The sequence below is a fragment of the Nothobranchius furzeri genome, chromosome 12, assembly GCF_043380555.1.
Source record: "Nothobranchius furzeri strain GRZ-AD chromosome 12, NfurGRZ-RIMD1, whole genome shotgun sequence".
In the NCBI taxonomy this organism is placed as follows: Eukaryota; Metazoa; Chordata; class Actinopteri; order Cyprinodontiformes; family Nothobranchiidae; genus Nothobranchius; species Nothobranchius furzeri.
In genome coordinates, this window is record NC_091752.1 from 43,574,398 (window position 1) to 43,596,032 (window position 21,635).

The following is a 21,635-nucleotide window of genomic DNA, read 5'->3' on the forward strand; positions in this document are numbered from 1 at the left end:
TGAATGGCTTTTATGATCCCCTGACTTAAACCCGATAGAACATCTGTGGGACATTATGTTTCGGTCCATTAGGCAGCGCCAGTTTGCTCCTCAGACTGTACTAGAGCTCAGGGATGCCCTGAGACAGATCTGGGAGGAAATGCCACAAGACACCATCCATTGTCTCATTAGGGGCATGCCCCGATGTTGTCAAGCATGCACACAAGCTCGTGGGGGCCACACAAGATACTGAAAAGCAATTTGAGTGGCAGAACTTAAGTTTTTGAAATAATGGACTAGCCTGCCACATCTTCATTTCACTCCAATTTTAGGGTGTCTACACAATTGAGCCCTCTGTAGGCTGATAACTTTTATTTCCATTGAAAGACTTGGCATCCTTCTGTTCCTAAGACATTGCCCTGCTGTTATTTGTATAGATATCCAACTTCATATTGAGATCTGATGTATCTAATGTGTTTCTTTAAAGTGTTCCTTTAATTTTTGTGAGCAGTGTATATATATATATATATATATATATATATATATATATATATATATATATATATATATACACACATATATGTATAAAACTTATTAAATAATTTTCTAATAGTTGGCACCCGTTCAGTCCACACTCATACCCAGCTGCAGTTTTTACCCTACAGTATATTCTCAATAACAAGAGGAAAACATTATTTGATGGGAAATTATTAAACAATCTTAGGAAGCAGGCTGAGGTAGCAAACTCAAAGTGCAATATTAAAAGTGCCAAACATAAGAAAAGTATATTCTTTCAGTTAAGTCCCGTTTCAATTTTTCTGAATGAACTTGGACTCCTGCACACAGCATAGACACACCAACCGCTACTGCCTATGTTTGGCCGCATTTGCGGGTTCTACTTTTTATAAACTCTATGGTTAACAGGATGTTTTAGCTAGTAGGGATGAGTGAGTACACCACTATCATCTGTATCTGTACTCAGAGTGGGCGTGGCCTAACCCAGAAGTGGGTGTGGTTTAACTGGAAGTGGGTTTGGTTTATTTGAAAACTATTTATTTCCACTGATTTCCCTCTTTCCTTTTCACTCTCTCTCTCTCTCTTTCTTTACATTTTATAATCACAATTGCCTATTTTTTGCTATTTTTAAATATAATTTTAATCATTTTCTAAATTCTTTTTTATATTTTACATTTTTTTGTTTTTGTGAAGCACCTCGTGATTTTTATCTTGAGGCGCTATAGAAATGATCTTTTCTTCTTCTATTTACAGAGCAGCCTCAGAATTGAGATTAAAGTGCATGTCAAGTGTGCCTCAGAGTCTTACCCCACCCACGTATCAATTTTGAAAACTGCAACATTAGTAGGCGTTGCCTGGAGGACCGAGAGGGCGGAGCCGTGGCAGTGACGAAGAGACGGCTAACTAGACGAAGCTAGCTCCCTTCACTCTGAGCAGTCATTAGAAGTGGAGGACGTTTCTCCCCCTCCTTACCCAGACACTCGAGAAGAAAGGGACCAAGTCTATTTGGAGGAGACAAGCGGACATGAGCCTTATTGTTTTGAGCTTGTGAGTTGCCTGAAATTACTGGAACCGACCCAACAGACCCATCTCTGAACGTAAGTAGCCGTTAGCCATAGCATTGGATTAGCTGCAGGGTTTGTCTCCATGGCCCTAAAAAGCTAGTATTCAGCATGTTTTAGAGATTTATCTGCATCAACACACCTGGTTTTAATCAGCAACAAACAGCTGAGCTGCTTAACAGCTTATCTAACCTGTTAAAGCAGGAAAATCCACTGAAACGTGCTGGATAGCAGCTCTCCAGGAGATCTGGGCTCAAGCTAGTCTGCTGCATAAAGTTATGAAAATATACCATGAGAAAATTATTCTGTAATGTGTTCAGCCCATTAAAACTGCCCTGATTTCATTATTTATTTACTGATACTAGCTGCTCTTGGTTGCAGGTGATCCTCTGGTGTCTGCAGCTGGTCTCCTGCTGATGTCGTCGGGATCAGGAACTTCCAGAAGAATGTGCCTTTCAATGACTCTTTCCCCCTTATTTGTTATATTAATTAAATAAATCTCAATTTATATATTTCCTGTTTTTGTTCATGTCCATAAATACTTAAACATGCTTGAAATTAAAACGAGCTTTTAACAGTGAGGTGCTAGTTTAGTTCATCACAATAGAGCTAGTTAAACATGCGACAATGTGATAATTCAATTAATGTAATTTATAAATATCCATTAAAATATCAAAACTGGAATCAAAATGAGATATTTGGCAGCACAAAAAACTTGTCAAACACAATATTTATTATAATAATTGTAGGCAGACAGGAGACAGAGCTGATGGAGGTTCTCAGTCATCGAAGGATGGCTGAAGGCTTTCCAGGAACAGGAGATGTGGTGTTGTCTCTTCTCTCTCTATTCTGCCAGATGAGCTGGTAGGTTACAGGTGTGTGAGGACATCCTCATGCTGTCATAACCAGATGACAGGAGTTATCAGGTGATCAGCCAGGCTAATGATGAGATGCAGAAAGAAAACAAATCATGCAGAAAGAAAACAAATCCAGGACAGTGTACAGTAATAAAAATAATATGTGGTGTTGCTTACCTTATGTGCTCTTATAGAGTTATTAACGTGTGCCTGCCTCATGGTGTAGAGTCCATATTTTGCTGAGTGTCCTGCAGTAATGCAGGTTATTAGTTAATTTACTTTTGATAGCAAAAACAAAATATTTAATTTAAAAGTTATTTACCAGGTGAATCAGCTCACACGTCACCACCTGGTGGTGACCACCAAGTGTCACAGGGCCAGAATCAGTAGCCTCCTTCATGATGTAATCACATACTTATTTAATTGTTAATATCTTAAAAATTCAGAAATGTTTTAATTTTTTTTTTACCTTGAACAGTTCACTGAGCTTGCACTGTCACTGAGGTGGAAGCTGGAATCAACAGCAGACACCTCACACCGTGGTCTTTTCAGGAGGTGTGGATGCTCTGGGACCTTCTGGAAGATGAATTTCTGTCATGGTCCCTGTGTCACAAGACACTGAGGCTGTGAGCTCTATAAAAACAAAGAAGCAGCACATTTATAAATGTTTAAAAGAGCATAAAATCACTTGTAACAATCTGTAAAACAAATTAAAACTAGAAGGTAATAAAATGTTTACATAGAAGATTATTAAAAATAATTCACCTTTGCTACGGGTAACACCACGTCAGCCTGGACAAGTGCATTCTTGCAGATTACTAAATCAGTCTGACAGCCAGTGTCTTGGGTAGATTTAGCCTGAAAAAAAATAGAAGCACATTGATGTTTATAAAGTCAGATAAAATACAAAAGAAACTGTCCCATATAGGCGCTTTATAACATTCCTAGTGTGTGATGTTATTATAAAGTAAAAGTCAGTCACATATGATGTGGAGACCCTGAAATGCGACCTCCTGAACAGAATTCCTCACGGAACCGGGTCACGCTGTGCTAGATTTCACGCTGTAATGCTGTCTGTCAACTAGTGCTGCGTCAGTTTAGAGTCACTGTTGCTGAATTACCGACTGACACAAAAACAACCCGAATTTTCTCTGAGCCTGACAGTCATGTGGACCGTTTTGTCGGCCAGGGCTTCGAGATATGTTCCGATTCGCCGCTGATTCTAACCTTACATCCCGTTCCACATTTTGTGAACTTGACAAAATAGCCCGAAGGCAGTGCAGACTGATATTAGCTAAATGGAGTGAACCACGTCTCTCAAACTTTGCATTTAGGTAGGAAATTGTCTTTAGAAGATGTTAAAACTTTTATTTAGCTTACTCACCTCAGACTGTAGCCCGTCATGGTGGGGGAGCAGAGTCGGTGGGCTGCATCTAAATCGCGGAAGAGCCACGGTGGGCACAGCCTCCCTCTTGGAACGGAGACGTGCAGAATCGCGGGTAAAATGCTGGTTGCAAACTACAGCACCAGGCGGGAGCTGAATCTTTTCCAGACACGCAACCACTGGCGCCTAATTTCTAAGTCCAGCGGAAAGGAGTGCAACCCGACAGAGCTCCGCAACCATACTACACTACACCATCTCACCATGCTAACACGATATGGAGCACTAAACCCGAACTACTTTCCTAATTACACTAACAGCCAAACAGTAACTAAACTACAATATCCAACAGCCAAGCTAACACTAAATAAGTATGTATAACACTAAAAGCTATGCTAAAGACTAGGATATGCTAATGCTATATGCTAATGCTGAACTACGGCTAGCCTCCTACACTCTCATGCAAATCCAACTCCCAACTCGCCACAAGGCGTGGCCGAGACTCCCGATGCTTTTATAACGTTGACACAGAGCTGCTACGTAGTACTCTACTGGATTACGTAGTATCTTACTCTTTAGCCATTGGCTAAAATTTATTCAAAATGAGTCAAATTCTATGTTTTAAGCTGAAGGTGGAGCTATACTGTGGTATTTAGGCAGAATTTTTAATTTTTTAAGAAAATGCACCAAAATGCTAAAATAATGAATACACACATTTAAAACACTATTAGACACTCATTTATACAGTTCATCAGCAAAAAAAAGTTAATTTAGACGTTACTTGCTCTTTAAATATTTTTGATCACAATAGTAAAGGAACTATTACAGAACAAGATTTTCAATAAAATCAGAACATTAATATTTAAGTGCATGAATTAATACATGCAGAGAGAGAGAGAGAGAGAGAGAGAGAGAGAGAAACCCGAGCGGAGAGGAGTTAGTGACCGATGCAGCACGAGCCGTTTTCAGCTCTGTCTTGTCAAATGCACCACGTACGTTACGAAAAAAGTTACTTTAAATATTAAACTGAAAAAGAGGCGAGTTGAAGAAAACCTAGGGAGTACTGAAGAAACGTGAGCAACAGTGAAGCAAGCACAGAAAGATCCGTTACTGTCCGTGTGTATGCGTGGATGGGCCAGACTGAGCTCCCAGCTGCAGAGTTTTGTGTGTAGGGAGGGGCGGGCGCTCTATGTGACTGGCCAATCACAGAGCGTGAAGACGTCAGTTACCCAATGAGGATTTTCCTTCAGCAACAATACAGATATTTACGAGTTTTGCTCGTTTCATGATCGTATTCGTCAAAAATGCTTTATCCGTACCGGATACTCGTTTCAGACGTGTATCCGGCTCATCCTTTTTAGCTAGTCTTTAGCTCCGGAAAAGCTCCATGGAGATCCGGAGCTAGAACGGCAAAAGAACGTGTCCATAAACCAGTTCACGCATGCCAGGACGAACACACTAATTTTTACGTTCGTCAGGCTAAATATGAACAAGTTCTGTTCACGTTCACAAAAAGAAAAATTCATGAACGAGATTGTTCAGTGAACGTGTTTGGGCACAACACTGCCCTTGTCAATATAAAAGGGGCATACCCATTATTTGTCTGCCATTTTCTCTTTATGCCGCACACCAAGAGCAAATTATCTCTAAAGGGTATCGCCTCTGTCAGTGCGCCCCAGGGCAGCTGTGGCTACATCGTAGCTCATCACCATCAGTGTGTGAATGTGTGTGTGAATGGATGAATGATGCACTGTAGTGTAAAGCGCTTTGGAGTCCTTACTCTGAGAGGTGCTATACAAGTGTGGGTGTGAGGAATTTATCTCCTCACTAATAGTTATGTCTCTTGTTTCTCTTTACTCCTGTATTTCTGTGTGTTTTAGGTCAAATATGCTTGGTAATCTATAAATTACTTTAAGTTAAGTTGATCTAGTGGTGTTCATCACTCCTTTCTTTCTGAGGTCATTTGTTTAAGTGTTGCCATGGAAGCGCGCCCATAGGCAGCCATGATCAGTTCCTGGTGTGCTTAATCAGCTCTACTGAGGGAGAAACTAACTGACTGAAGAGGGGGGGGGGGGGGGGGAGAGAGAGAGAAGAGGTTACCTTGTGTTTGTTTCTTGTTTTTGTTCTTTTGAGTTAAGGTAGGAGGTAAATATGTAAATAGATTGTCTGACATATTTTGTTGAGATGTTGAGATGTACTTTATTGATTGCAGGATTTCAGGCTAATTGTTTCCCCTGCCCATGTCATAATGGCTGGTCCCAAGTTAGCTTTAAAAAGGGTGGATTCGGCACTGTTGTTGGTTGATTGCTTGTTAAGGGGAATCCATGCCCCAATGTCATGGATTGTTTGCATTCAAAGAAAAAGGATAAAAAAGTCAGAGCTCTGCAACATCCTGGACTCTTGTTTTTTCTTCTGTTGACAAACCACTGGTAACATCCTGAGTGAGTGACAAGGCAGAGGCTCTGTCTGGGCCAAAACCTTACAGCGGGTCATTTATCATTATCACCATCCTTCAGTCACCACATCCAGCAAAACTGTCCACTTTTCCCCTTCCTGCCATACGGCTACGTCATGAGCGGTGACCATCCATCCATTGTTGTCCGCTAATCTGGGGTCAGGTCATGGGGGATCCAGACTTCCCTCTCTCCAGCCACTTGGGCCACGTCCTTCAGGGGAATTCCAAGGTGTTCCTTGGCCAGCCGAAAACCATAGTCCCTACAGCATGTCCTGGGTCTTCCCTTGGGTCTCTTGCCGGTTGGACATGACCAAAGAACATCACCAGGTAGGTGTCCAGGAGCCGTCCTAACCAGATGCACCTTAACTGTCTCTTCTCAATGTGGAGGAGCAGCAAATCTACTTTGATCCCCTCCCGGATGACTGAGCTTCTCACCCTATTTCTAAGGCAGAGCCAAGACACCCTGAGGAGAAAACTCATCTTGGCCGCATGTATCCGTGATCTCATTCTGATGGCTGATCAGAAAGGTTTTGCCATCCCTGAACCGGCTCCCCGGTTCTGATTAGTGAGCACTTTTCATTTAATCCATCCCACCTCACAGGTGTGGCATATCAAGGGGCTGATTAGACAACATAAATAATGTACAGGTGAAGAGGGATTTGCGACCGTCTTAGCCATATCCCTCTTCGGGAGCATAATCCTGTACAACTACAAAGCGGGTGTAAGCTGTCACGTGGAGTGGAGCTGCGGAGCAGTGAGACAGAATTCACAGCAAAACTTAAGATATTGCAGCGATCTGTGAAAAACTGTACTTTCTTCGTAGTTTAGTGGGTTCTTGTGTATAAAGGAGGAGAAGGATGACTGACCAGCAAACAGATCAGCTAGCTGGAAGATGGGAAAAGGAGACCTGCAGCCGAAGTCTGACGCCAAAGCAAGGGTTTTAAAAATGAAGCTTCCTCTGATATTGAAAAGAAGTGTTTTTTACCTTTTCAGCTTTGTTTTGGTTAGTGGTCTGCTTAGTGACGTATGGTTTGGGAGGTACGCTCATGACGCAGCGTGTCCTGCTGGAGAGAGACGTTGTGAAGTCTGCCTCACAGAAATCCCGCGCCATACAGTGTGACACCTTTCTGGATTTCTCACAGTATGACATGAACAATCCTGTGCGACAGCCAAAAATTGCAGTGTGATCTGGCTTTAGACTGCCCACAATAAAAGATCACCCTGACATGTGCACAGTTTGGGGCAGAAAACCAGTCAGTATCTGGTGTGGACACCATTTGCCTCACGCAGGGCAACACATCTCCGTTGCATAGAATTGATCAGGTTGTTAATCGTGGCCTGTGGAGTGTTGGTCCACTCCTCTTCAGTAGCTGTGTGAAGTTGCTGAATATTGTCAGGAACAGAACACTCTGTTGTACGCGCGGATCCAGAGCATCCCAAACATGGTCAATGGGTGACATGTCTGGCGAGTATGCTGGCCATGCAAGAACTGTGATGTTTTCAGCTTCCAGGAATTGTGTACAGATCCTTGCAATATGGGGCCGTGCATTATTATGCTGCAAGATGAGGTGATGGTCGTGGATGAATGGCACAAGGGGCCTCAGGATCTCGTCATGGTACCTCTGTGCTTTAAAATGACATCAATGAAATGCACGTCTGGTCGTTGTCCATAACATACGCCTGCCCATACCAATACCCCCCACCACCACCGCCATGGGCACTCGTTCCACAACGATGACATCAGCTAACCGCTCACCCACACGGCACCACACACACAGTCTGTTGGTTTGGATTTTGTTCTCTCCCTAAATAATAAAAACCATCATTTCAAAACTGCATTTTGTGTTTACTTGTGTTATCTTTGACTAATGGTTAAATGTGTTTGATGATCAGATACGTTTGGTGTGACAAACATGCAAAAGAATAAGAAATCAGGAAAGTGGCAAATAGTTTTTCACACCACTGTATCTATCTATCTATCTATCTATCTATCTGTCTGTCTGTCTGTCTGTCTGTCTGTCTGTCTGTCTGTCTGTCTGTCTGTCTGTCTGTCTATCTATCATCATCATCATCATCATCTACAGTGGGGCAAAAAAGTATTTAGTCAGCCACCGATTGTGCAAGTTCTCCCACTTAAAATGATGACAGAGGTCAGTAATTTATATCATAGGTACACTTCAACTGTGAGAGACAGAATGTGAAAAAAATCCATGAATTCACATGGCAGGATTTTTAAAGAATTTTTTTGTAAATCAGGGTGGAAAATAAGTATTTGGTCACTTCAAACAAGGAAAATCTCTGGCTCTCACAGACCTCTAACGTCTTCTTTAAGAAGCTTTTCTGTCCTCCACTCGTTACCTGTATTAATGGCACCTGTTTGAACTCATTATCTGTATAAAAGACACCTGTCCACAGCCTCAAACAGTCAGACTCCAAACTCCACTACGGCCAAGACCAAAGAGCTTTCGAAGGACACCAGGAAAAGAATTGTAGACCTGCACCAGACTGGGAAGAGTGAATCTACAATAGGCAAGCAGCTTGGTGTGAAAAAATCAACTGTGGGAGCAATTATCAGAAAATGGAAGACATACGAGACCACTGATAATCTCCCTCGATCTGGGGCTCCACGCAAGATCTCATCCTGTGGGGTCAAAATGATCATGAGAACGGTGAGCAAGAATCCCAGAACCACACGGGGGACCTGGTGAATGGCCTGCAGAGAGCTGGGACCACAGTAACAAAGGTCACCATCAGTAACACACTACAACGGCAGGGAATCAAATCCTGCAGTGCCAGATGTGTTCCGCTGCTGAAGCCAGTGCATGTCCAGGCCCGTCTGAAGTTTGCCAGAGAGCACATGGATGATACAGCAGAGGATTGGGAGAATGTCATGTGGTCAGATGAAACCAAAGTAGAACTATTTGGTATAAACTCAACTCGTCGTGTTTGGAGGAAGAAGAATACGGAGTACATCCCAAGAACACCATACCTACTGTGAAGCATGGGGGTGGGAACATCATGCTTTGGGGCTGTTTTTCTGCTAAGGGGACAGGACGACTGATCCGTGTTAAGGACAGAATGAATGGGGCCATGTATCGTGAGATTCTGAGCCAAAACCTCCTTCCATCAGTGAGAGCTTTGAAGATGAAACGTGGCTGGGTCTTCCAACACGACAATGATCCCAAACACACCGCCCGGGCAACAAAGGAGTGGCTCCGTAAGAAGCATTTGAAAGTCCTGGAGTGTTCTAGCCAGTCTCCAGACCTCAACCTTATAGAAAATCTGTGGAGGGAGTTGAAAGTCCGTGTTGCTCGGCGACAGCCCCAAAACATCACTGCTCTCGAGAAGATCTGCATGGAGGAATGGGCCAAAATACCAGCTACTGTGTGTGCAAACCTGGTAAAGACCTATAGTAATCGTTTGACCTCTGTTATTGCCAGCAAAGGTTATGTTACAAAGTATTGAGTTGAATTTTTGTTACTGACCAAATACTTATTTTCCACCCTGATTTACAAATAAATTCTTTAAAAATCCTGCCATGAGAATTCATGGATTTTTTTTTCAAATTCTGTCTCTCACAGTTGAAGTGTACCTATGATGAAAATTACTGACCTCTGTCATTATTTTAAGTGGGAGAACTTGCACAATTGGTGGCTGACTAAATACTTTTTTGCCCCACTGTATGTATGTATCTATCTATCTATCTATCTATCTATCTATCTATCTATCTATCTATCTATCTATCTATGTATCTATCTGCAGTAAAGAGTTACAGCTACATGTCACAAATGGAACTTTTAATCATAATTAATGTAAACGTAATGAAATCTCATCTAGGGGTGGGCAATATCATGTCATTCATAATAATACCAGTTATTATTCCTGCCAAGAAAAAATAATCTATCATGTTAAGCTAACTTCATGATGTAATTGCATCCACTAAACAGGATTATGTTCATGTGGGTCATCAGCATAAAGTTATTGAAGTTATCAAAGCAAACATGGCTGGAATCAGTTTTACTGTAATCTGTGTCTCTAAGTGTGTGTGCTGCTGTAATGAGTGGATGTCCCCACTGTGGGACTAATAACATCTACTCTATTCTATTGTATTAATTCATATCAGCCAGTAGGGAGAAACATTTTTTAAGGTATTTTGGCCTGAAATTGTTTTTGCGATCAAAACAAAAACAAAACTCCTCCAGCATTCCTTCAACTAGATCATGCCCAGTTCAGTTATCAGAAGAAGTAGCGCATTTAGTGGGGGCTCATATAGAGCGGTACGTTAACTAGCTTACCAACGTTAGCTTACGTTAGCTTCTCTCTGCCCTTATTCTTTGTGTGTGTGTGTGTGTGTGTGTGTGTGTGTGTGTGTGTGTGTGTGTGTGTGTGTGTGTGTGTGTGTGTGTGTGTGTGTGTGTGTGTGTGTGTGTGTAACCAGTTTGCCCCGCTTTTTGATAAAGGAAACTGCGCTGATCCTGCTGCTGTGTATTTCTTTGTATTCACATGTATTAAATCCATCTTTTGAAGTAAAAACCGCATTTAAAATTATGGAAATGCTGTGAATGTCTGCAGGAGTGTGTGTGCGCATGCGTGTATATGTGTATGTGTGTGTGTAAGCAGTGTCCCCCTGCTTGTTGATATCGGAAACTGCGCTGATCCTGCTGCTGTGTATTTCTTTGTATTCACATTAATCCATCTTTTGCTGTAAAAACTGCATTTAAAATTATGGAAATTCTATTTTTCTCTGCTATGTGTGTGTTCATATTCATCTCACTAGTCTGTTTAGATACACAAAACGGATCAAATTTATCAATCGCTGTGTTTTATTTTGAAAATTTTCTTTTATTTTGTTAAATTTACCGGCCTGCCTCTTCTGCTTTGGTTCGACTCCCTGCCAGAATTGACGCGGCTCACTCACAGCTCACAAAGAAATAGAGCTCAAGCCGTGCGAGCCTTCGTGGCGCTTTGCAGCTGATGTGACCGAGAGCATAGGTTAACGAGGGCGCCGATTAGAAGTACTCGTAGTTCCACGGCGCTTTATCGCGCTTCCGCGTCTGGTGTGTTCCAGGTGTTAGGCATACCTGTACATTTATTCATGCTGTCTACTCTGCACCTTGATATGCCACACCTATGAGGTGGGATGGATTATCTTGGTAAAGGAAAGTGCTCACAAACATACATGTAGACTGATTTCAGAACATTATTTGACAGTCATGGGTGTTTTGAGCATGTAGAAAAAGTTTCAGATGTTTGAGTTCAGCTCATGAAAAATAGGAGTAAAAACAAAAATGTTGCATTTATATTTTTGTTCAGTGTGTTAGTATGTATATATATATATATACATATATATATATATATATATATATATATATATATATATATATATATATATATATATATACTCACACACACAAAACAAAGAATTATTTAAACAGAATAATTCAGTTTCATTCAGTTCAGTGCTGCAACATAATTCAGAAAATTTGTCCAGGTCTCTAAAAATTGCTGTGTCTTCCCATTAATGGCAAACCTCATTTTTCCAGCTTCAAGAAATACATAGTATCCCTTACCCATTTGTTATAAATTCTTCACTGTTTCAAGTAGGTGTAGTTAATATTTCCTTTACAGAAGTTGAACATTATTTCACTAGAAGAACAAATATTTCAATTTGTCGACTAAAATAGCTTACAGTTTTAGTCAGCCCTCTAACTCTTTTCTTGGCATTTGTACCTTTCTGGAAAAACCTTCTATAACAAAACCAGTGTGTTGTTCTGCCCTCTGGTGGAGGATCTTAGTTCTGGTGGCAGCTGACAATTAGTACTTTTATTATGGAAATACTATATTAATATTATGTTAAATGACTATTATGACCATTTCTTTATGCATCAGTTTTTAACTAGCTCGATCTTGTGATGTTTTCATACCAAATCAAACAAAAAAGAGGTCAAAAGTATGAATAAGGATGATTAATCTGACATTTTGACCCCTGGAAGCAAGATTAAAACTGACAAAATAAAAAAAAAAATTTGCCACATTTGGTGTCAGGTTGTATGTAAATCATAGTAGACATGAGGTTGTAAATTAAAAATTGATGGTGACCCACAGTTCAAATCTATCTCCAAATGCATAAAAAATTACAACCTTACTCTGAATAATAATACAGGAGAAAACAGTATGAGATGACTTCATAAAATATCTCATACCATCATAAACGAGTCATGATGCTCATCCTGATGAAGCTATCAGCCTTTTTTTTGGGGGGGGGGGGGGGGGGGGTTTACAACTCTGGGATGTTTTAATGACCTTAATGTACTCCCATTATATTAATATGACAATTTCTCTTGTTGCCTCTGTGTGTGTGTGTGTGTGTGTGTGTGTGTGTGTGTGTGTGTGTGTGTGTGTGTGTGTGTGTGTGTGTGTGTGTGTGTGTGTGTGTGTGTGTGTGTGTGTGTGTGTGTGTGTGTGTGTGTGTGTGAGAGAGAGAGAGAGAAATTGTGCCACTTAGACATTTAAAGCATCCCAAACATCAGCGATGGCGTTCGGGGCGCCAGGTTGCTAACGAGCTCGTTTGGCAGAGCTAAATAGGAGGTAAGATGCTGCAGAGGACACAGTGATGGATCATAACTCTCAGGTCAGATATATTCACAAATGGAAACAATAAATTGTATTTAGGTCAATGTACATACTGGGTTTTTTGTTCTTTTTTTTAAAAAGGTCATATAATTTTAAGATTATTAGAAATTCTATAATCTATAGTAAGGAAGTCTCAGCGCCCATCTACACCAATAAAAAGCATCTCTGTCCACATTATCTGAGTGAAGCTAAAAAAAGTTAGATGTACCACCTGGTGGCAAAAGAAAGATCAAAGGAATATTTTTAGCTTAAAGCTATAATGGCAAATCTATAAAACAACATAGCTTAAAACATTATTGCCATGCCTCTTAACAAAATTCTAACATAGTATAGCTGTAAAAAAATTTGGGGGAATGAAAAAAAATAACATCTAAATTAAGGAGTGAATTTTTCGTTTAATTAATATGTTCTAAATGGTCTCTAGTAGTAAGTAAATCATTCTCGGGGGGATATATCGGTGCACAATTTCTCGAGCCTAAAAGTCGCTAACATCCCAGCAGAGCTTCATACGGCAGGCTCTGGAGTCTTATTTCCTGATATATGGACATCCTCCCCAGATAACAGCAACGCAACCCTTCCACTGATTTGCAACATGGATATTTTAACTCAACAAGTAACGCAAGCCTAATGTTAATGGTTAGCTTATGCTAGCTGAGATGACCGCTGCTGCTTCCCAGATGTTAAAACACCAACCTTCCCCATTGTGAGTCAAGATCAGTGAGTCCATGAATGTTAATTCACAGTGTGGCGTAAATCTGTGAGGATTTTCAAATCCTAGATTTTCAACGTCTATTTTCCATCAGAAGCTAAAGCAGGAGATAGGTATAGGCGACTTTGAAATCAGAAAAAAATCATTTGTCTTTTCAGTCACCCACACATTTTAATTAAGTGGTTTACTCACAATAGTCCAAAAACTCCAATAACACAGACAGAAAGCAACTATTGGTCCATCCAGTTATTGGTCTCACTGAACCACCACACTTTTGCATTTACATGGTTCCTCCATTTGTTACGCGCTCGAGCATTTTCCAATAGAACACCACTGGCATGAGAGGTTCTCCGCTCAGTAATCTCATAGAAATCTAAAGGAGAACCACTTCACCTTTAGAACAAACTACCAGAGTCCTAAAAGAAAAACACCATTAGAACAACAGACAAGAAAAGGCATTTCAGATATGTAAAATGTTCATTCAAGAAGAATGTTCTCATGGATATCTGGAATGTTGATTTCTATAAGGAACAATAGAATTATAGATATCTGGTATACACATCCAGTCTGTCTCATGAATGTTAAAAAAGCCACCTTAGGATTTTAGGGATTCTGAGATATCTCTAACTTAATTCCTACTAGTGCAGTTGTTATTATAGATATCCCTAATTAAAATTTATATATTAACAACATAGTTGTTAATATCTTCATTTGCAATTTGATGAATAAGGATACAATTAGTTCCAGGTCCAATTCAATAACAACTTTAAAATTAGGAATTGTAGAGAGGTCTGATTGTTGATTAAATGTTAATACGACTTGCCTTAATTACTCTCTTCTTGTGTCACTCATTTACTCATCTTTCTGAAGCGCTTTTTCATTGCTCTTCCTTTACAGATTGACCCTCACCCATATTTACAGGTTTGATCACATTAATGTAATAATTGTCCCTGGCATTTTATACACTCCACCCCTCTCCTTGCTTCCACAGCTATTGTAGGCATGTGTGCGCAGCGCTGTGCCATCACACTGGAGGTACGCATGTGTGAGTATTTATTTTTGCTGTTTGTTACCAGCTCGGTGTAGGATGGGGAGTGTGGGTACAGTCCATGTCACACATTCCTCTGAGAAGGAGTCGGCTCCGATCGGCTCTAATGTCCTTTTCACACTAGCATCGGCTCCGCATGGTCTGGATAGCTTAGAGTGTCCACATTAGCATAGCCTGCCTTTTTTCAGGGTGCAATCAGTCTGTTTTTCAGCCCTCTTCCTGAGGTGGTCTGCTTCAGGCTGACCAGGGCCAAAACACCTACTGCCAGCTAAAGTTCACACCTCCCATTAGAGAAAGTCTCTGATTGGTGGGTAGAATCAGCCCACATGGACTTAAGGAATGCGCAGTTCATTATCATGCTGATTGCCTAGGAGCTGAGAACGTCTGACTGCATTCCTTGCCTTCCTAAACAAGGATGTGTGGAATCAACCGGGCCAGGCTGGGGCCGACGGGGGCTATCCAGGCAGTGTGGAGCCGATGCTATTGGGAAATGGGCAAAAGAGCCATTTCAATCATGACTGACACATAACTAGTGTAGTTGTCAGAAAGCCTGTCACCGCTGCCCTTCACTCAGCCACATTGGAGTAATGTGCCACTTGACATGCCTAGTAATGGCAATGGCGTAGCAACGATGGAATAAGTAATTAATTAGATTACTCCATTACCTAAAAACTAATACTGTTAGTAACAGCATTATACTTAAATGCTATTACTCCCAACACTGCGTGCGAACTCCCTTCCCACCAGGAGCGTTTCAGACACAAAATGGCAGCACAAGCAGCTCGTCTTGTGACATCATGAAATGACTGGAGAATTGCAAGACCACATGTGACTTCAGCTGTTCTTGTGAGGGAGATGAAGAAACCACCTTTCGTCTCAATTTTTGACAGGTCTATTGTTCTTTGATCTTTATGATCTTTCACTCAAACCACCTTACGTCAACTTGACAGCTGTATTGTTTTATGACCTTTTGTGATATGACCTTTAATGACCCCATATGTCAAGAAATGAATTGATGACTGTTGTGTAATGACACAGGACGTTAGTCAGGCCCGGCCCAAACAAAATTGGAGCCCTAGGCAAGATTATAGGTGGCGCCCCCTGCAGTAAATTCCACTGCGACTGTACATACTCACAAGAAACCACATAGCTTTGTCTTAGATGCAGGGGCGGATTTAGCAATTTGGGGGCCCAAGGCGAACACAGACATGGGGCCCCTTACACTAAATTTTCGACAATCTTATCTTTAACTGGATTTGCGAAACTCTCCCCTCTTCTGACATGAGTTATTTTCCCTTTTTATTAGTCCTCCTCTTTTTTTCCTGTATTTCCCTCCCTTTGAGTGCTTTCAATATTTGCTCTGCTTTCTTTTTTCTGTCAGCGCTCCTGTGCTTTAGCCTTAGTTATTTTTTTTTCTATTTTACATTTTGGTCTGTTTTCCTCCCTTTAAACATTTTCCATTGTCTTTCCTTTCTGCTTCCTTTTGATGTTTACATCGAAAAACAACGTCACTTTCAGAAGTGAAGATAAAAGCTTTTATGAAGCATGCTGCTTCTTTCTCTTATTAGAGCCACTAGGATAACTCCATTTCATGCTTAATGTTTTGACTATCACTTTGCGTTTGTTACGAATGCTCCCGCCTCTCTTCTCATTCTTATTTGTGGTCTTATGGCACTTGGCAAACAACAATTTGGTGCATTACTGCCACCAACTGGATTGGAGTGGAATGACTACCAATCACTTCCTGTTTGTGCATCGCAGTCTTAATAACCCTCTTATGACCATAATTATAACAGGGCCGCCTGGTTTTTTTTTTATCTTATGGCTGTAAAATTGTAATAAAAAGTGCAAAGTGTGTGTAACTATTCTCCTTTTTTCAGAACAACCTCAGCTTTCAGTGTATGGTTTGTATTTCCAAACCACTATAACATTTCACGAAAAGAAACGTGAAGCCACTTCTCCTCCAGCTTCACTGGCTGCCAGTCAACTTCAGGGTTCATTTCAAGATCCTGGTTCTGGTCTATAGGGCCTTACATGGACAAGCGCCATCTTACATTGGTGATCTTCTTAGTCCCTACACCCCCAGCAGGTCCCTGAGGTCCAGTGATCAAAGCCTACTGGTTGTGCAGCACCAGGCTAAAGGTCAAAGGTGACAGATCATTTGCTGCTGTGGCCCCCAGACTCTGGAACTCTCTTCCCCTGAGCCTGAGATCAGTGGACTCAGTGGTCTCCTTTAAAAAGCAGCTGAAGACTCACTTGTTCAAGCTGGCTTTTGTATGACCTTCTTCACCACTCTCTCTTTATTCTGCTCTCCCCACCTATTCCACCTTCCTCACTGATTTCCCTCTTTCCTGTTCACTCTCTCTCTTTCTTAACATTTTTTCTTTTAAATCCCAATTGCCTATTTTTGCTCATTTTAAATATATTTTTAAACATTTTCTAAATGCTTTTTTATATTTATATTTTTGTTTTTGTGAAGCGCCTCGTGATTTTTATCTTGACAGGCGCTATAGAAATGAAAGTTTCTTCTTCTTCTTCTTCTTCTTCTTCTTCTTCTATTTAGAATGTATTTCTATTACAGCCTTTAAAAAATCAGCTTAAAAGTGAAAAAAGCAAAAAACTGATTTGAATTTTTTACAGTTATTACTGAACAGGAACTTCAAAATTACTGGGCAAACAATTTAAACTTTGAACTGAAATGCATCTATTCTTAAAAAAAGTTTGAACCTTGGTGTCTTGTAGCAGTTTTTAAGACTTTATTTTTGTAAACTTTCAGACGTTTTTATTTGATGTGGTAGACCTTGAAGCAGCTTCTCTCCAGCTGCAGGCAGAGTCCTGCACACCTCACACCGCCATGGGGTGCTTCTCTGGCACACCGTGTACTGCTATACCAAAAACATTTGTTTTAGCAAAAATAATTATTTATTGTAAAAAGATAAATAATGCTGGAATGAAGCTGAATCTTACAATTAGCAAATAGTTGAGGGTTGTTCAAATTAAAAAATAAAAAATAAAGACGGAACAAACATTCATACCCTGGTTCACTGGAGATCTGTCCTTCTTCATGGTCACTGTCTTCAGATATAAGCCTTCTGGGACACCTAACAGATCGTGTTGATTTTCTTTGAGGCATTCCCATAATTTCATGCTGGCTTTTTATGCTAATTAGCTTCCCCGTTCCATTATCCGCTTTCACCGTGGCGCTGCGCTCCGTTTCAATCAGGCTGTACAGCAGGATTTCCCCTCGTAGTGATATTTTCCCTAACTCTGATTGCTTCATGCTATAGATCGTTGGAAAACTGCTTTTATATACTTTTAGGAAGTGTTGGAATTTCCTGGATCTGATCAGCCATTCAAAAGTTATAAAGCAGAGCATTTTGGATGACAAACTCAGCACGTCTCTGAATCTTTGTTGTGATTCGGTGCGCTCAAGACAGGGAATCCCGGTGGCTACCGTAATGTATTGTATATGCACAGAAAGCCCCATTTTTAATCTTTTCAGCACTTTTGGAATTTTAAAGATACCTTGAACGGTTCAGGAATTATGGTAATGAGAAGTGCGCATGTCCAATCCCGTCTGCGGCAGGTTGGTAATAAGAATATTGTGGCATTAACAGAGGGGTGCTGGCGGTCAGGGCTAGGTGGCCCCCCAACACAAGGGGGCCCCAGGCGGCCACCTACCTATGCCTAATGGTAAAACCGCCTCTGCTTAGATGTTCTTTTTATTTTAAAAAAAGCCATTTGCACATTCAGAATACGTAGAAATGTAAACATTTTGAACTGAATATATAAAATAAAATGAACTAAACTAAAAGCATTAGATTTAAATATTACAAAATTAAAAGTGAAAAATTATAAATACCATAAAAATAAGGAAGATTTCAATATTACAAAAATAAAAGTAAAAAACTATAAATACCATAAAAATAAGGAACAACACAAAATAAAGCATTAAAGAAACCAGTATCCAGAAAGAATTACAAAACAAAACAAGTTAGGATTTCAATAAAAATTCACCCAAAAGATGATTAACAATGTCCTCTAGTGGTGTTTTTTGGTACTGCGTTATCAATGACACTACACCACATGTCCTGAACCTAATGGGCCATTCCCATCTGTACCGGGTCGGCCCGGGCCGGGTAGCGTAGGTTGTTTACATATCTGGGTGGCCTGGTATTTTTCCGGGCCAACCAAGGCTCATTCTCAGCCCTCTTCTCGAGGGGGTCTGCTTCAGGCCGACCAGGGCCAACACACCCACTGCTGACAGCAATATCACACCTTCCATTAGAGCAAGCCTCTGATTGGTGGGTAGAATCAGCCCACATGGGCTTAAGACAAGGATGTGTGGAATCAACCGGGCCAGGCTGGGGCCGACTGGGGCTACCCAGCCCGGGCCGACCCGGTACAGATGGGAATGGCCCATAACATAACCTGATACAGATTTACTCTCCTGGGTTTTTTGCAGCAAAGTCACTAATAACATCCTCAAATGACAACTGATTTGAGACCACATTTATGCTTATAATGGCAAGTCCACTGAGACGTTCTTGCATCATAGTAGATCTCAAATAAGTTTTAATCATTTTGAGCTTAGAGAAGCTTCTTTCAGCTGCAGCCACTGTAACAGGACGGGTGGCAGAGATTCTCAAAGCCTTTAGTCCTTCCCTAGTCAGTTTCTACTCTCTTTTAGAAAATATTTTACAGCAGAAGCAGTGCAAGCTATCCTCTTTTTTAGGATACATAAGCCAACTTCTTCTGACTTTTTCTCCATTGACTGAGTCTGTTAAAAATGTCATGTCGACACCTTCGTCCATCTTTTTGTTTAGGGAATGTGAAGCTATTTTCAATTTGAAATGGACCTCTGTGAACCAACTTTGTGCGTACCTTATCTGTTAGAGGAGATGGCCAGTCAGCAGGGTCTATTGGAGAAGCAGAAGATGTGCTTGATGTTGCTGCATCACTGCTAAGGTGTGCTGCTGAGGTGGAGCCAACAGGAGGAGTGCATGATGCTGCAGCTACATCACTGCTTAATTGTTCGGCCGAGGTGGAGGCGACAGGAGGATTTGCAGGGGTGGGACATAGAAACTTCAGCAGCGCATCTGAAGACAGAAGAGGAGTATATGACACCAAGCTAAATATCAATACATGATTTCAAGAGTAAAATAAATTTCTGGAAAAATAATAATAATACAGAAATGTATGCACAATGCAGTGTTCATGAAAACATTTGAGCTAAACTGGCAGCAGACATAGATGAGTCTCATGCAAAACATTTTTGAACCATGTAGGACAATGTTCTCACGTGCTGCTGATCTGTATCTGTTTAACAGTGGGTTTTCCATTGACCTCGGACATTGACATACTATAACTTTTTTGCAACAATAATCTGTTGCAGTAATTTAAAGAAGAAAACCATCAATGATAATTTTTGCATAATACAAATAATTTTCTACTATGAGGTTTAAAAAATCACTCATAAAAAATATAAAACAGACAGAATTGTGAAGAAACTATCAGACAGTTACCAAAGACCATCATATAACATTTAGGCGTTATTATGAAACACTGAATTCTCAGAACACAAAACATCAGAAAATATTCCAAAGCACTAAAATAATCCTAGCTAGGTTGCTGTAATGTGTTGCTGCTGCTCTGTTATTGACGCGTTGTTTGTTTGACTGAATGTTTACAGTCTGGGAGCCAGATATGCAGCTTATACCAGCTGTTTAACAACTTTAATAAACCATTGTTAAGAGCTAATATATTTGTGTCTCATGCTTTAGTGCTGCACAAACGTTATAATATTAAGAAAATAGCTTCGTTTGTCCTAAAGCATCCCCAGAGTGCTAACTAATAACGTCATGAAATCATCATTTAATTTCAATATTTTACACCTTACCTCTGTCTTTGTCGCGTTTTTCCTCCTCTTCTTTTCTTTTTTTCCTCCCCTGGGCTCCAGATAACTTAGGCCGTTTAGACATGATGAACTAGCTGACTCATCAAAACAACCGTTCTCGTAGCTAGCAGGTAAAGACGGGGAGGGGGGCGAAGTGGGCGCGACGCGCGGCGCCACATAGTGACGTATCATTAATCATTTTTAAATGCACACTGTGCTACTTAATAAACTTTGCTAAGAAGGTATTATGTTGTGGGCTTGATATTTTAATATTAAGACACATTAATATCAACTTGCTTTACAAACGTTACGTAACCTTATTTATTTATTTATTTATTTATTTTGTGGCGCCAGAGCACCCCCTGGCTGGCTGGCGCCCCTAGCACTTGCCTATAATGCCTATAGGACGGGCCGGCCCTGACGCTAGTGATTGTAGTCCTCTTCTGTCAAGATGTATATTGATAACCTGCTTTGATGTATTCAATCTGCACCACTTTACGTCAAGTTAAGATTGATAACTCTTTTGTGTTAGGATAACTCACCCCACAGTTCCCACAGCCCCTCCCTTTCATATGTGAGACCCTCCAACCCTACACACACACACACACATGTGCGCACGCACACACACACACACACACACACACACACACACACACACACACACACACACACACGCGCACACACACACACACACACACACACACACACACACACACACACACAAATTTGGCTCCCAATCATTTCACTTACCTTTGTTCTGTAAATGCATCCAGTACTTGGGAATCAGTGGTGGGGGTTGTTGCCAAACAACTAATTGCTTATTCTCTTTCTAAGCAGTACCAGGAAGTATTTGGATGGACAAGCTCAGTTCACCAGATTCAAGACATCAACCAACCACATTCCAACAATTGTCTCCTCAGCTCGATATCATTTCACTTACCTAGACAAAGCATTGACTTACCTTTGTTCTGTAAATGCATCCAATACATGGGAATCAGTGGTGGGGGTTGTTGCCAAGCAACTAACAGCTCATTCTCTTTCTAAGCAGTGTCAGGAATTATTTGGGTGGATAGGCTCAGTTCACCAGATTCAAGACATTA

General features: G+C 40.8%; 1 long non-coding RNA gene across 1 annotated transcript; it reads left to right on the plus strand.

Annotated features, from left to right (window-relative positions):
- Positions 1-625: 625 nt before the first annotated feature.
- Positions 626-2,066, plus strand: LOC139062137 (uncharacterized). The gene is made up of 2 exons (XR_011515724.1): positions 626-1,592; positions 1,938-2,066. It is a non-coding gene; the product is annotated as an uncharacterized lncRNA (long non-coding RNA).
- Positions 2,067-21,635: the final 19,569 nt, after the last annotated feature.